The 12246-nt window shown below is 38.3% G+C and overlaps 1 long non-coding RNA gene across 1 annotated transcript in view; it reads right to left on the minus strand.

Moving 5' to 3' along the window:
* The window catches only part of LOC132597834 (uncharacterized), a 54166-nt gene extending 43018 nt beyond the window's left edge, over window positions 1–11148 (minus strand). Inside the window, exon 1 of the long non-coding RNA XR_009565202.1 lies at window positions 11021–11148. This is a non-coding gene — a long non-coding RNA (uncharacterized lncRNA). The remainder of the gene's footprint in view (window positions 1–11020) is intronic.
* Between the last annotated feature and the right edge of the window lie 1098 nt (window positions 11149–12246).

A 12246-nucleotide genomic window follows, 5' to 3' on the forward strand; every position in this document is an offset into this window, starting at 1 on the left:
AAAATATCATTGGATAAAGGACACAATTCTCATGGCAGTTCTTAAATTCTGAATATTTCCTTTTTTTTTTTTCCAGAGGAAAATGTTGGGGCAATAGTTCAGCATCATCACGTTTTCTTTCACTAAGAAGCATAATTTTTTTTTTTCAGTATTAAACACCTTTAAGATTGATGCTGCCCTGAGAGGATCGTAAGAAGATTTTCAAACTTCAGGTTAAGATGACCCCTGCAGGTGGCTGCAGAACCATGGTGATGTACACAGTGCCTGGCACACAGTAGGTGCTCAAGAACCAGCTGCTGAAAGAGTTATAATAGCTGGAGCAGGTACCTTATCCCAATTGAGACTTGATAGTGATTCAAATATTAGGCAGGAAAAGCCAAAGACAAAATCAACACAAAATATGCCTCTTACTGCATTAATTTTTTGGCTCTGCATTTCCTTTCACAGTTTCTGCTCATAATGTTGTAAACAGTTCCAAATTCCTAAGCCATGCCAGTTATTAATTTCTTGAGAAAATTCAGTTTTATTTTATAAAAAAAGCAAAAATTTCTCTAAATCTTGTTAGTAGAGTTATTTAAGTTTCACCTAACTAACAATATAAACTCGGGGATTTTTAAGGATATTAACTAGGGATACTTTTAAGGATACTCGGGCATTTCATGAAGCATAAAAAGGAGTTGTTACACTCTAACATTTGAACTAATATTTTTCAAATATTAGTCCATTAAGATTTCATTTCTCTGATCTGATTTTTTTCCTGAGGCTTAAAAAAAAGATATATTTGTTTATGTAAAGGATCAATAGAAAAGTGATTCTCAGAAGGAAAATCATTAAATTCTTCTCCCCAGAGCTCTACTCAATAAGGCATGAAGTAGTTTTATTTCTTATTAATAACTCCAGATAAAGAATTCTTATTTTTGAATGTGTCTGTATCTCCAGGTTTAAGTTAAAATGCTCACATTCCTGTTGGCCACTGTCTCTCAAAGCACAAAACAGAGTCTGGGTTTTTGTGCATCTTCATAGGGAAACCTCAGAGTATCCACTCGGGAGAGCTAATTCCTCTGCCTGTGATCATAAAAGAATCCCAAACTTCCAGGAGGTGTCAAGTCCAGGAGGCAGGGCAGGGACCACAAAACCATCCCTAACAGTTTTGGTGCAACACAGAGGAATTTCAAGGCATTACCAAGCAGCATTCAAAAAAGAGCCAAATGTAGCCAATCCTCCTTGTAAAAATAAGGTCTGTTGGAGGCTGAGTGAGTGGTCTCTGTCTAACCAGGTCATCATTTTTGTTCCTTTTATCAATCTGTAATATTAACTTAAAAATTTGAAGAAATATCACCTGGAACTCATATAGCAACTTTCAATTTTCAAAAATATTTTTACTGATGTCTTCCCAATGTGATCCTCAGAACCTATCTGTAAGAGATATTTTGTAAATGGGATCACTGGTATACAGAAGAGTAGAGTAGCTGTCAATGGAAATTGGGTGTCCAGGTGCCACTCAGATCTCATGATTCTGAACATCAGGCTCTGTGCATAGTTCACTGCTGCCCTTTTGCAAGGAAAGAATTTAGAATTCTCATCTTTGCTCTCATGACAGAGACATTTGGAAAACACAGACTCACTAATTATCTACATCCTAGAGCAAAATTTGAGTTAATTGACACCATTTATTTTCATGGAGGAATTTAGTCAAGTAATTATGAAAATTATTTCAAAGAACAAATCTGTTGGCAATGATGGACTCTAATGAGCAAATATTAAGCTGCTACATTAGTTCTCCAAAATTAGTGCCCTTTCTCTTTCTTCTTTAAATGTAGCAATTTCTGTAAGAAGAATTAGATCTTATTAGTCCTTGACATCAAAAGCCACACGGAACTAATTACATAAAGTTGAATGAATACCTAACTTTGTTGTGTGGAAGGCCTTGGCCAAGCTGATTCATGAAAAGCCCCTAAGTAGATATAAGTGGAAAACACCTGGACTCTACAGACAGAGAACTGTGTAACTGTGGCTGAAAATGGCCAGTTGTCCACAGAACCCTTTTCCTCTTCCTTCTGTGCTACTCACTAGAGGTGCAGGTAGCCACCTGACTTACTTCTAGCCTACAGAATCTAGAAATAGAAGTGATGGGCATCAGTTTCAGGCCTGGTCCATACAAACGTTTCCAAGCCCTTTCCCATTTACCAGCTTGATGAAACAAGCACAATGGCTTAGAAGGCATGTGCTGAAGATGACAAAGTTGCATAACAGTACAAGCCCAGAGCCCTGAATCACCACATGGACAAGAGCTGTCTACCAATCAGGAACACCAATTTTGGAAGTTATGAAAGAACTAAACTTCTATCATGTTTGAGCTATTACACATGTAGGGGTTTGTTTGTGACAGCAGGTAGCATTAGCTTAACTAATGTGTGTAACACCAGCACATGCACAGAAAAGAGGAGTTTGCATTAGAATGGTTCAGCAAGATTTCAAGGCTTGGAATATGAATTGTTGGCATGCCATGATTGTGCTGAATAACAGAATTATTGTCTTGTGTGGAATCATAATCACATGAGTATTAGTGTGGCCCTTTCAGGAGGAGTGAACCTTAAAGTCCAGTGCAGCCCTCCTTTCCGGTTCCCTGAGACTAGGAATATTCCTCTCCTGGAGCGGGGCATAGACCATCACCACCCCTCCACTCCCCCACCCCCACCGTGCATTCTCACGAGGAATGAAAGGAGGATCACGAGGCCGTGATCACTCAGATGAATCCATTGTCCATGCTCTTCTCATAACCCCTTGGTATCTGAATAAGCTTGTGAGTAGGATTACTTGGTGCTGGTGATTTCTGCCATCAATAAACTGTGTCCCAGCCTTAGTCTTCTCTGATCATTTATATGTGCAACCGCTGTGTCTAGGAAGCAGAATTTATTGAATGGTAATCAAAAAGCAACTTATTTTTATCCTCATTGTACCTGTAAAAGTATACTATGGGGGCTCCTTTGTCCTCTTCCTCTGGATGAAAGTTGGGAAATACCATTTTTCTGGGTGTTATCATATAGAATATAAGTGCAATTCAGTCATTATTTTAAAATTCTATTAAAGATTCATGTTTGGTCCATTTCATTCTTCTGCAGGAAAGCCATCTGCAGGGGGAGAGTGGAACATTTCTCTTCCCCTTCCTTGTATTTAAAACTAGTTACAAGTATTTAGACTGAGAAAAATAAAAGGTCTGCAGATTTAATTATGTGGAAATATAATATCTGATATCTAATAATCCAAAAGTATAAAATTAATATAACAAAAGTGAAAATGTCTAAACAGAGAAAAATTAAATTAAAAAACTTTCTCTGTTAATGGTTATAATCATTTCTTAGCTACTACGTGTTAGAAACTATTGAACATCAGCCAAATAATAATCTTGAATTCTAGACCTTAAATCCTAATTTCATCCAGAACACTGGTGTTTGTTCTTAGGGAAACATCATATATTTTCTCACTGAATTATAATTCAGTGTGAGAATGTGTTACCTCAGGCAACCATATGAGATATTATTAAAAATGCAATTTATTCTACTACATAAAAAATAACTAAAAATGCTCCAAATCACAGAAGTGATGCAACCAATGAACTGAAACATATTTCAAATCCATTAAATTTCAAAAGTATGTTCGTCCTACATCTAAACACAAAGTAGCACTCAAGAAAGTCAGTGCTGTTTATTAAAATCTAAATTTCATTATAAGAAGAAGCGTTTTGAAAACTGTTGATAATTGCTGAAGCTGGGTGAGGAGTGCGTGGTGATTCATTATATATTCACTCAATTTTTACGCATGTTTGAAAATTTACATAATAAAAAATTTGTTGTGACAATCGTGAGAACTCATTCAAATAAAAAGATATTTATACTTGAGCCAATTTATTTCACTACTAGTAGGAAATCAGAGTGGCTCTTTCTCTGGAAGTCAATTTCCAAAAAGAAATAAGTAAAGAGGGTAAAAAATATGGAACAGAAATAGTTGCCAATCAAAGGGGCAGACCATTTCTAGGAAGTGCAGAAGGCTGGGTATCACTCCAACACTGGGTTCAGGTGTAGCATAAGAACCAGAAAAATCTGAAGTTATCACATTAAGTGATAAGTATCACATTAACTTCATCAAGGTGAAAAACCTCAAAGGTACAAATTGATCTCCTGTGCCAATCTGAATTTAAACGGCCATTAGTGTTTCAACCACTTTGCAATGTATAACCGCCTATAGAACTATGTATAACCAGAATCCTGACTTTTGTGACAAGTGCCTTGTTTCTTAATAATGTTACCATATATAGATTCATCCCTAAATGATATATTGCTTAGTTTCGTCTACTTCTGAACTTTATGTAAACAGAATAATATTATATGTATACTTTGTTGACTCGTTTCTTTCATTTAGAAAATCATTTGAGAGGTTCATCCATGTTGATGTGCTTAACAAGTGGTAGTTGCTCAGTTAATCAAAAAGCCAGTTTAAAATGAGTAGGTACACAAGGAATACATACATTTTAAGCATTTCTACTTAAAAATATACAAATACATGTTCATTTGCCAGTCTTTTCATGTGGAGCTTTTTCATTAAGCATGGATCAGATGATCGACGTTCTATATCATCTTTGAGCAAACCAATATTGTATCATCCTCAAGCTTCAGTTTCACTTTCTTTAATGTGGAGCAAAAAACCTTTAATGTGGTGTATGCAACTTAGGTTCCATAAAATCCAGGACTCTTCAAACATATTTCATTGGTTTGTTTATATCTAATGAAATATCACAATTTCAATGTCACACACATTTGGCACTTACAGGTTTGGTAACGATCACAACTTACACTTAGTAAGTGTATAACTCAGTTGGAAGTAGCAGAAGTACGTGGGCTGGCCAGAGAGTAGCCTCATAGCCATATAGGTACTCATAGTGGCAGTTAAGTTGGCCAAGTGGTTAATTCAAAGTTGGTTAAGGAAGCTTCTATTGTATTTCCAAACCCAAAGTGTTAACTGAATTATTCTCAGATTATCTGTATTCTCCAAACATTAATTCATTCACTTTTCCAAAATGTTATTTAATTTTCATCTAATGCCCCTTCCCCAATATACCTGCCATTAACACCTACTGATTCTAAAGTATTGTGGAAGAATTCTGTTCTAGGTGGTCATCACCATATTATATTTTTTCATAGAATGAACACATAGAGAATTAGCCAAAGTAAGTGTGTGTTTGTGTGTGAATGAGGGAGTATGTTATATTGGTGGAGCAAAATTCAGGAGATATTTCAAGCATCATACATTTTTTTAAACCTCTGACTTCTTTCAAGAAATATCAGTGTTTCATGGTGGCTGACTGAGTTTTGATGTTCCTCTCTCTTTGTTTCTCAAGGATTAGGGATGAACTCACAAACTAATTTTAGCCAATATGGGATTATTTTATCACTAATTACAATTTTACATACCATGGTCAAGTACCATCATTTTAGGAAAAGAAACTGTGTTTTTCTCAAGGAATCAGAATAGATAACAGCTTAGAAAAAAATAAATACTAATCAAATTCTTTGGCTTGGAATTAAGAATGAAAAATTTTAAGTAAATTTCTGAGGTATATATATTAACTTTTCTTTGAAAGTAGAAACACACAGTAGGAAAAGTGAATGGTAGAGAGAGGTAAGCACCTCCTCAATGTTCAGCACATCTTCCTTTCCTCAGTTTCCAAGTGCTCTCAAAATATGGATAAAGTTAAGTCGGAGCTTTCTAAGAATCCCAAGAAGAGAGAGATGAGTAGCAACTCCTCTAAATGCCTGACTCCCAAAAAGGTCAAACTGATAAACTGTAGTAAAAACAATCTCTCTCCCCACAATATAATCCACAGGAAAAAAAAAAAAAAAAAGCTCTAGATATCATGCATGTATCATCTCAAATTATGCATTGTTAAAAGAGACAACTAAATTTGATGGAAGAAGCTCTGGAAAGTTCCATCGTGTGTGTTGGCTACCTTAGTAATTCCACTTCCCAGCCCAACAGAGAACATTTAGTGAGCCCAAAGAGAAGTCTCAAAAGGTTTCTCTTTGACCTTGGACAGCACTTCTTCCCCTAAAGACTAAAGTATGACTTGACATTCAGTAGATTGTCCTCACAGTGAGGAGGCACTCATCTGCCTCTCCCACAGGTGGAAGAAGGAGTTAACGAGATTGACTCAGGACTGTCAGGCTCTGTCACGACTGTTCCCAATCTTGAAAATGTACCCACAGGAGACTGAACAAAGTACATTTACTTAATGTCGTAAGACATAATAAATTATACTAGATACAGTTAAAGAAATGATTGATGTTAAGCTTTTCTTATTCCTTTAATATATTTTGGATATTTTGAAGTTGTCTTAAAAAATCTAGCAGGGTATTTGGGCCCCTATCCAGCACTCTGTTACTCCACTGTATGAAAAGGGACCCAGCACTGTGAGAAACACACATTTCCTCTTTTTAATAATCACTCAAACTGATTTTTTTAAAAAAAGAAAGAAAAACTATTAAATTATTTTAATTGTTTAGACTAGGAAAAGAGATCTATTGGCAGGAAGTAAGCAACACAATAGTCTTTCAAAACCCGTAGTATTTAAGTAATAGTCAAATTTACCAAATCCCAAGTCAGGAGATGTGTTTTGATCGATATGAATATATTTATGCTAACATACCTGAACAAATAGATTCACAGAGGACAAAACTAAACAATCAAAAATTAGGACAAACAATTTTCAGAAATTTTCTAGAAAAGGTATTAGTGTGTTCGCAAAGTTCACATTGATTTCCAAAAGTTGTCAGGATCAGCCTTCAATAAAACTACATTTTAGTACATAACTTCAGTTCTCTCTGTAATGGCTAGGAGTCAGGCTCATAATAATAGCAAGATCTGTAGAGTAACAGACCTGATTCCATATCTATTGATTGCTAACTAGCTCTTTTCATCTTGAACAAGCCTCTTAAATACTCTGCTGCAATTCCTTCCATTTGTGAAATGAACAACAATAATTCCTATCTATAAAGTTAGAATGAGAATCAAACAAAATCTACAAAAATGATTTGAGAATGAATTATAGTTACATATATACAAAGTATTATTACTGCGCAGAAACCATTCTTTAAGGTAAGAGTCAGCTAAAGCCATCTCAGCTCAGGGTGTGGCACAGCTGAGATCCTGACTGCATAACTAGATCACCCATCACCATTTCCTTTTCTCCATTCTTTCCTAATAAAACAAATCTCTCTTTTCTGACTTCTTCCACAGCTTCTTAGGCAATCGCCACATTCCAAACCCTTGTCCTGACATTTTGACACATTCTTCTAAAATCCTCATTGATCCCTTTCAGTTTTATTCCACTTGATAGAATCACACCTGCCTGATCTCTGACACTGGTCATATTGATAAGTAGGGGAGGCAGCTACAGGCTCTCTTCTCACGCTTCTTGATCTACTTCTCATCCTTCTATTTTAACACTTACATTTCATACTCTAATTATTTACAAGTCCATCTCCTGGTCCTCAAGGACAGGGCTGTGTTTTAGTGATCAGAATGTCCCCAGGGCAGCAAACAAGACCTGGAATGTGCTATAGATTCCACAGATATTTATTGAAAACGTGAATGAAAAGATAATGGGTTAGGTTTGGTTTCTTGAGTATGAATGTAGAGATATTAATTACAGTTGAAAATATAGATCAGGATCACAGAGATGACGCACAGATACGGATGTAGGATTAATTTACATCACTGAGAAACAATGTATAGCAGAGGGGGGAAAAGGAAATGGACAAAGGTAAAGGAGGCAGGAAAAGAGAGCAAAAGCAGTCCCTAAACCGGCTGGAGAATCAGGAAACAGTAGTTTTATATAAACTCAGAGAGGAAGATAGTCCAGATGGAGGAAGTTGTTAATGGCGTCAAGCAAAGCTGCTTCCTTCTCTATAAAATGTGGAATAAAACACCTAATACACAGGATTATGTTGAGGACTAAAAGGAATATGTGACAATTATTAAAACAATGCCAGGGACAAAATGGTGACTGAATAATTATTTCAAAATCAACTACAATGAAAATGGAGATGAGAAAATCTGGCAATTAGGAAGTAGATGGAGATGACCATTGTGAGAACAGCTTTATTAGAAAGGAGGGGATGGAAGCTAACTTTCTGTGGGGTGAGCAAAAAAAATGAAGTGAGAAAATAGAAAGCAAAAAGATACTTTCCTTTTAAGGACTGTACTGATGAGAGAGACAGAGAGTTTGGTGGCCTCAGGGAGAGGCAGGCTTGAGTGGGAAATGTTTGGTTGTAGACATGAGAATTTTGAGCACGTATGTGACACAGGCGAAGTAGCCAATAGGGAGGAAGAAATATTAGACCAAGGGAGGACAGAAAAGAGGCTTTGACATAGCTGTACACTTAATGGAAAGTTAAGGGCAGTTACAAGAGTTCTCTCTTTTCCACAGGACGGGAAGTTTCCTGATAACATTCAGGGTGGTTTTGGGGTTTAAGAGAAGTCGTTAAATGTGTGATGTGGCCATGATAAGACTGGGAAAGGAAGCTGTTGAGGGGTAAGTAAAAGCAGATTATTAAACTACTTAATTTAACCTTAAATTAAATTTACCTTAAATTATTATTAGTGTCTGTCTGTTGCTGTCTGCCACTCTGATCTTGCCCACCTGACCCCAAGTCTTGCCTGCCACCTGCAGGGTGAGCCCCTCATCACTGAGGGTCCCTTTGTCCTGCTTGGAAAGCCGGATGAGTCAGGTGATGATCTCTTATGGACCAAAAGTCACAATGGAGCCCTGGGCACTGATAGCTGGTTCATGTTGCCCACGGGACTGAACCAAGCAGATAAATTTCCAGAGGGTCAAGCCAAATGAAAGATAACATTACCTGGATTCAGTTCACGGAATAATTTTTTTAAAGGTCATTTTCATTTAAATGATATAAACTGACCCTAGTGTTTTGAACATGAAGCTCCCAGTCTCCCAAAGGTGACCCAAGGTCTCTGACTCAAGGTTTCACAAAGTCTTCTACAACTTTAATTACAGGAAAGTAATTTTCATGTGCTTTGCTGCCTCCAGGTCATTTCAGCTTTCAGTAAAAGCTCTGCCATGGGAGTCAGGGTCCCCAGCTCCACTACCCACCCCTCCCAATCAACTTCAATCAGGGACCCTTATGGAAGAGACTTCATCGAATACTTGAATTATGAAATAAGATAGGTCTATAAAGTGAACATGACCTGTGAGGAGTAACTTCTCCATTCAGATAGCCAAAGGGTCCCAGGCTCTTTCTCAGGTGCATGCGGACTTTGGTACACTGCCACAAGCCCAGAGACTCAGCTTGCTTCCGTGGTGTTTAGCAGAGGCCAGCAACCACTCTGTCCCCTTGGTTTCTGGGCCCCCCACCATGGGTGGATGTAGAACCGGTACATTCTTCTCAACTCTTTCCACCTCCATCCCTTCTACCCACCCTTCTCATCTTTCCTTTGCCCGCGCAATAGACAAGTGCCCTGGTATTCTTACATTTAAAGGTGGAACTGCTTAACATTAAGGAAAGAGACGGGAGGTGATCAATATAACAAATGGGTACGTTAAGGTATCTCACAAAGTTTTTACAGGAAATATCCCTGACTCCCTGGGCAAGGTGGTAACTGGAAGCCTTTGGGTTTCAGCTCTGTTTTGACTCTCCCAAGGCTACATGGATGTCTGATGTCACCCAGCTCGTGGGCAGACCAGGTCCTTGCCCTCAGGTGCACCAGGCTCCAAAGCCCATGTCCACAACAGTTAAGCGACTCTGGTTCAAGCAGAGCTGGAAAACCTGCTGGGCCATGTTACCTTTATTTATGTGACAGGTATTATCTGTATTTACTTGACAAGTGTTACTCTTGAGGATGGAAACATTTTTATAACGTTCACATCTTTTTCTTCCCCCATATTACTTGTAAACATGGCTGGTGGGAATCCACCTATATGCTGGTGTGGGTCTCCTAAGCACCCTCACATAAAGGGCACGTGGGTGCCTTCTGGCTTTGCAAGATGGGTAGATCTTCCACTGTCAGAGCAGCTAAGGGTTGTACTGGAAAGCCGTAGAATATTCCCATGGGCCTTCACTTTCTCTAGGTCCGACTATGTGACCTATCTATATGAGAGTGGGCAGGGGGAGGGGGAGGCTGGCAGATGTTGTACCTTCCTCCCGTACCCAGAAGAACACTGCGTTGGCTCTTTGTATTCAGTTTCTGTTCGCTGCTGTTATAAAGTACAGAAATGTGGTAGCTTGAAACGATCCAAATGTATTATCTTTAGATTAGAAGTTCAACATGTGTCTCACTGGGATAAAATTAGGAGGTCAGCAGGGCAGAGTTCCTTTCTGGCGACTCTGGGCAAGATTCTGTTTCCTTGCCTTTTCCAGCTTCTAGAGGCTTCCCCTGCTCCTCGACTCATGGCACCTTCCTCCAGTTTTAAAGCCAGCAGGGTGGTGTCTTTAAATCTCTGATTCTTCCGCATCCCTCCTCCACTTTTAAGAACCTTTGTGATTACATTGGCCCTACCTGGATAACCTAGGATAACCTCCCTTTTTTTTTTAAGACCAACTGATTAGCAACCTTAATTCTACCAGCAACCTTAATTCCCCTTTCCCATGTGAGATAAAATATTTACAGATTCTGAGAACTAAGACAGAAATACCTTTGGAGACCATTTCTCTGCCTACGACACTCTTTTAGGAATCAAACATGAAGAATAGGCCAACCATTCCTGGAAGGCCAGAGACAAAATTAGGTGGTCCATAAGGAAGCATTCTTGAAGCAGAAGCTTGAAGTCAAAACATCTCTCCTCTCTCTTCCTCTCCCCTCTGCTCCCCACCCATCCTCTCCTCGCCTCTCCCATATATGAGACATTAAGGCAATATTCCAGCCAAGAGTAGTCTTACAGCAGGCAGAAATCCAGAGAGAAGAAAATAGGTCATTCAGTTGGAGGTGTACAGAGCTGCAAATTGCCTACCTGAAACCAGGGTGGAGAATCTGGAGCTTTCATCTTTCTCATCTGTAAACTGGAGTTGCTGTTTGCCTCTCAGGTTTGCAGAAGGACCCAGCGACATAACAGATGTGATGCACTCAACACACAGTCCTGTCACGTGGTGGACTACCTCATGAGTGTGGGGATGTTACTGGTTTCAGATCTGTCCAAGGACCAAAAAAAAAAAGTTCTGTGAGACAGCAGGATTTAAATAGCTGGTTCATAGCAATGAATTATAAAAGTTAATTAGTGACATTGGCCTAGGGCTTATTGGTTAAGAACATCTTTATTTTATTCAAGCGGATACAAAAAATGAGGTTTACTACCATTTAAGTAAAGTTCCCTTGCAAAGGAAATTTGCCTAATCTTTAGGAAAGGCTGCATATAGTGAAAATAGGTATTTATCATAATTCTTACTGGCAAGCACCTAAAATTAAGTCCTGCAGAGTTAGTAATGATGTTAAAACCCATAATACTCTTCAATTATTAGAATATTTTACCTTTAGCAAATGCACTACAAGTTTCAAAACACTCAATTTACACTGGTTCACTTTTAATGCATGCATAGTTCTTGCCCTAATCTCATTTCCAGTTGGCCCGTAAATTGATTTATTTATGCTACTTAGCCCTTGGGATTAATCAACTTTTGCAACTGTTTTGAATTTATCTAAATAAATAGGGCTTTCCTGATACAATTAGTCCAGATCTTATGAAGTAATATAGGATTTAATATGAAAAATGCATGTCTTCCTAGGAAAAGTCAGACTTTCCACAGTATAGTCTAATCAACGTTAGCCTCCTTCCTCAGCCCATTTAGCATTTACAGTATATGCATAATAGCAAACGATGCTACACCTCCTAATAAGATAAAAGTTCTACTTAATACCTGTGCTCACAGATTTAGGATTTTTGAAGACAGCATAAGAATTTGCTACTATATTGCTAAATCCACTTGACAGAATAGAACCCTGCAACAGGGATTTCACATACACTGAGCCATAAGCGAGTATCAGTTCCGCTAAACCAGCTTATCATTGCTGGTTGTCGCCTCTCCCTGTGTGTAACTGATGGAATGGACTTCTCTCTGTAAGTCTGAGATCATCTGAGCTGGACCTGTAACACGTGCTCAGCTTTTGTTTCCTAACCCAGGAGTGTTCCAGTGTCGTGATGCAACTCTCCTGCGCTCCATCCAGAACATTCTATGTGTATTC

The sequence above is a fragment of the Globicephala melas genome, chromosome 9 (assembly GCF_963455315.2).
Source record: "Globicephala melas chromosome 9, mGloMel1.2, whole genome shotgun sequence".
Classification (NCBI taxonomy): Eukaryota; Metazoa; Chordata; class Mammalia; order Artiodactyla; family Delphinidae; genus Globicephala; species Globicephala melas.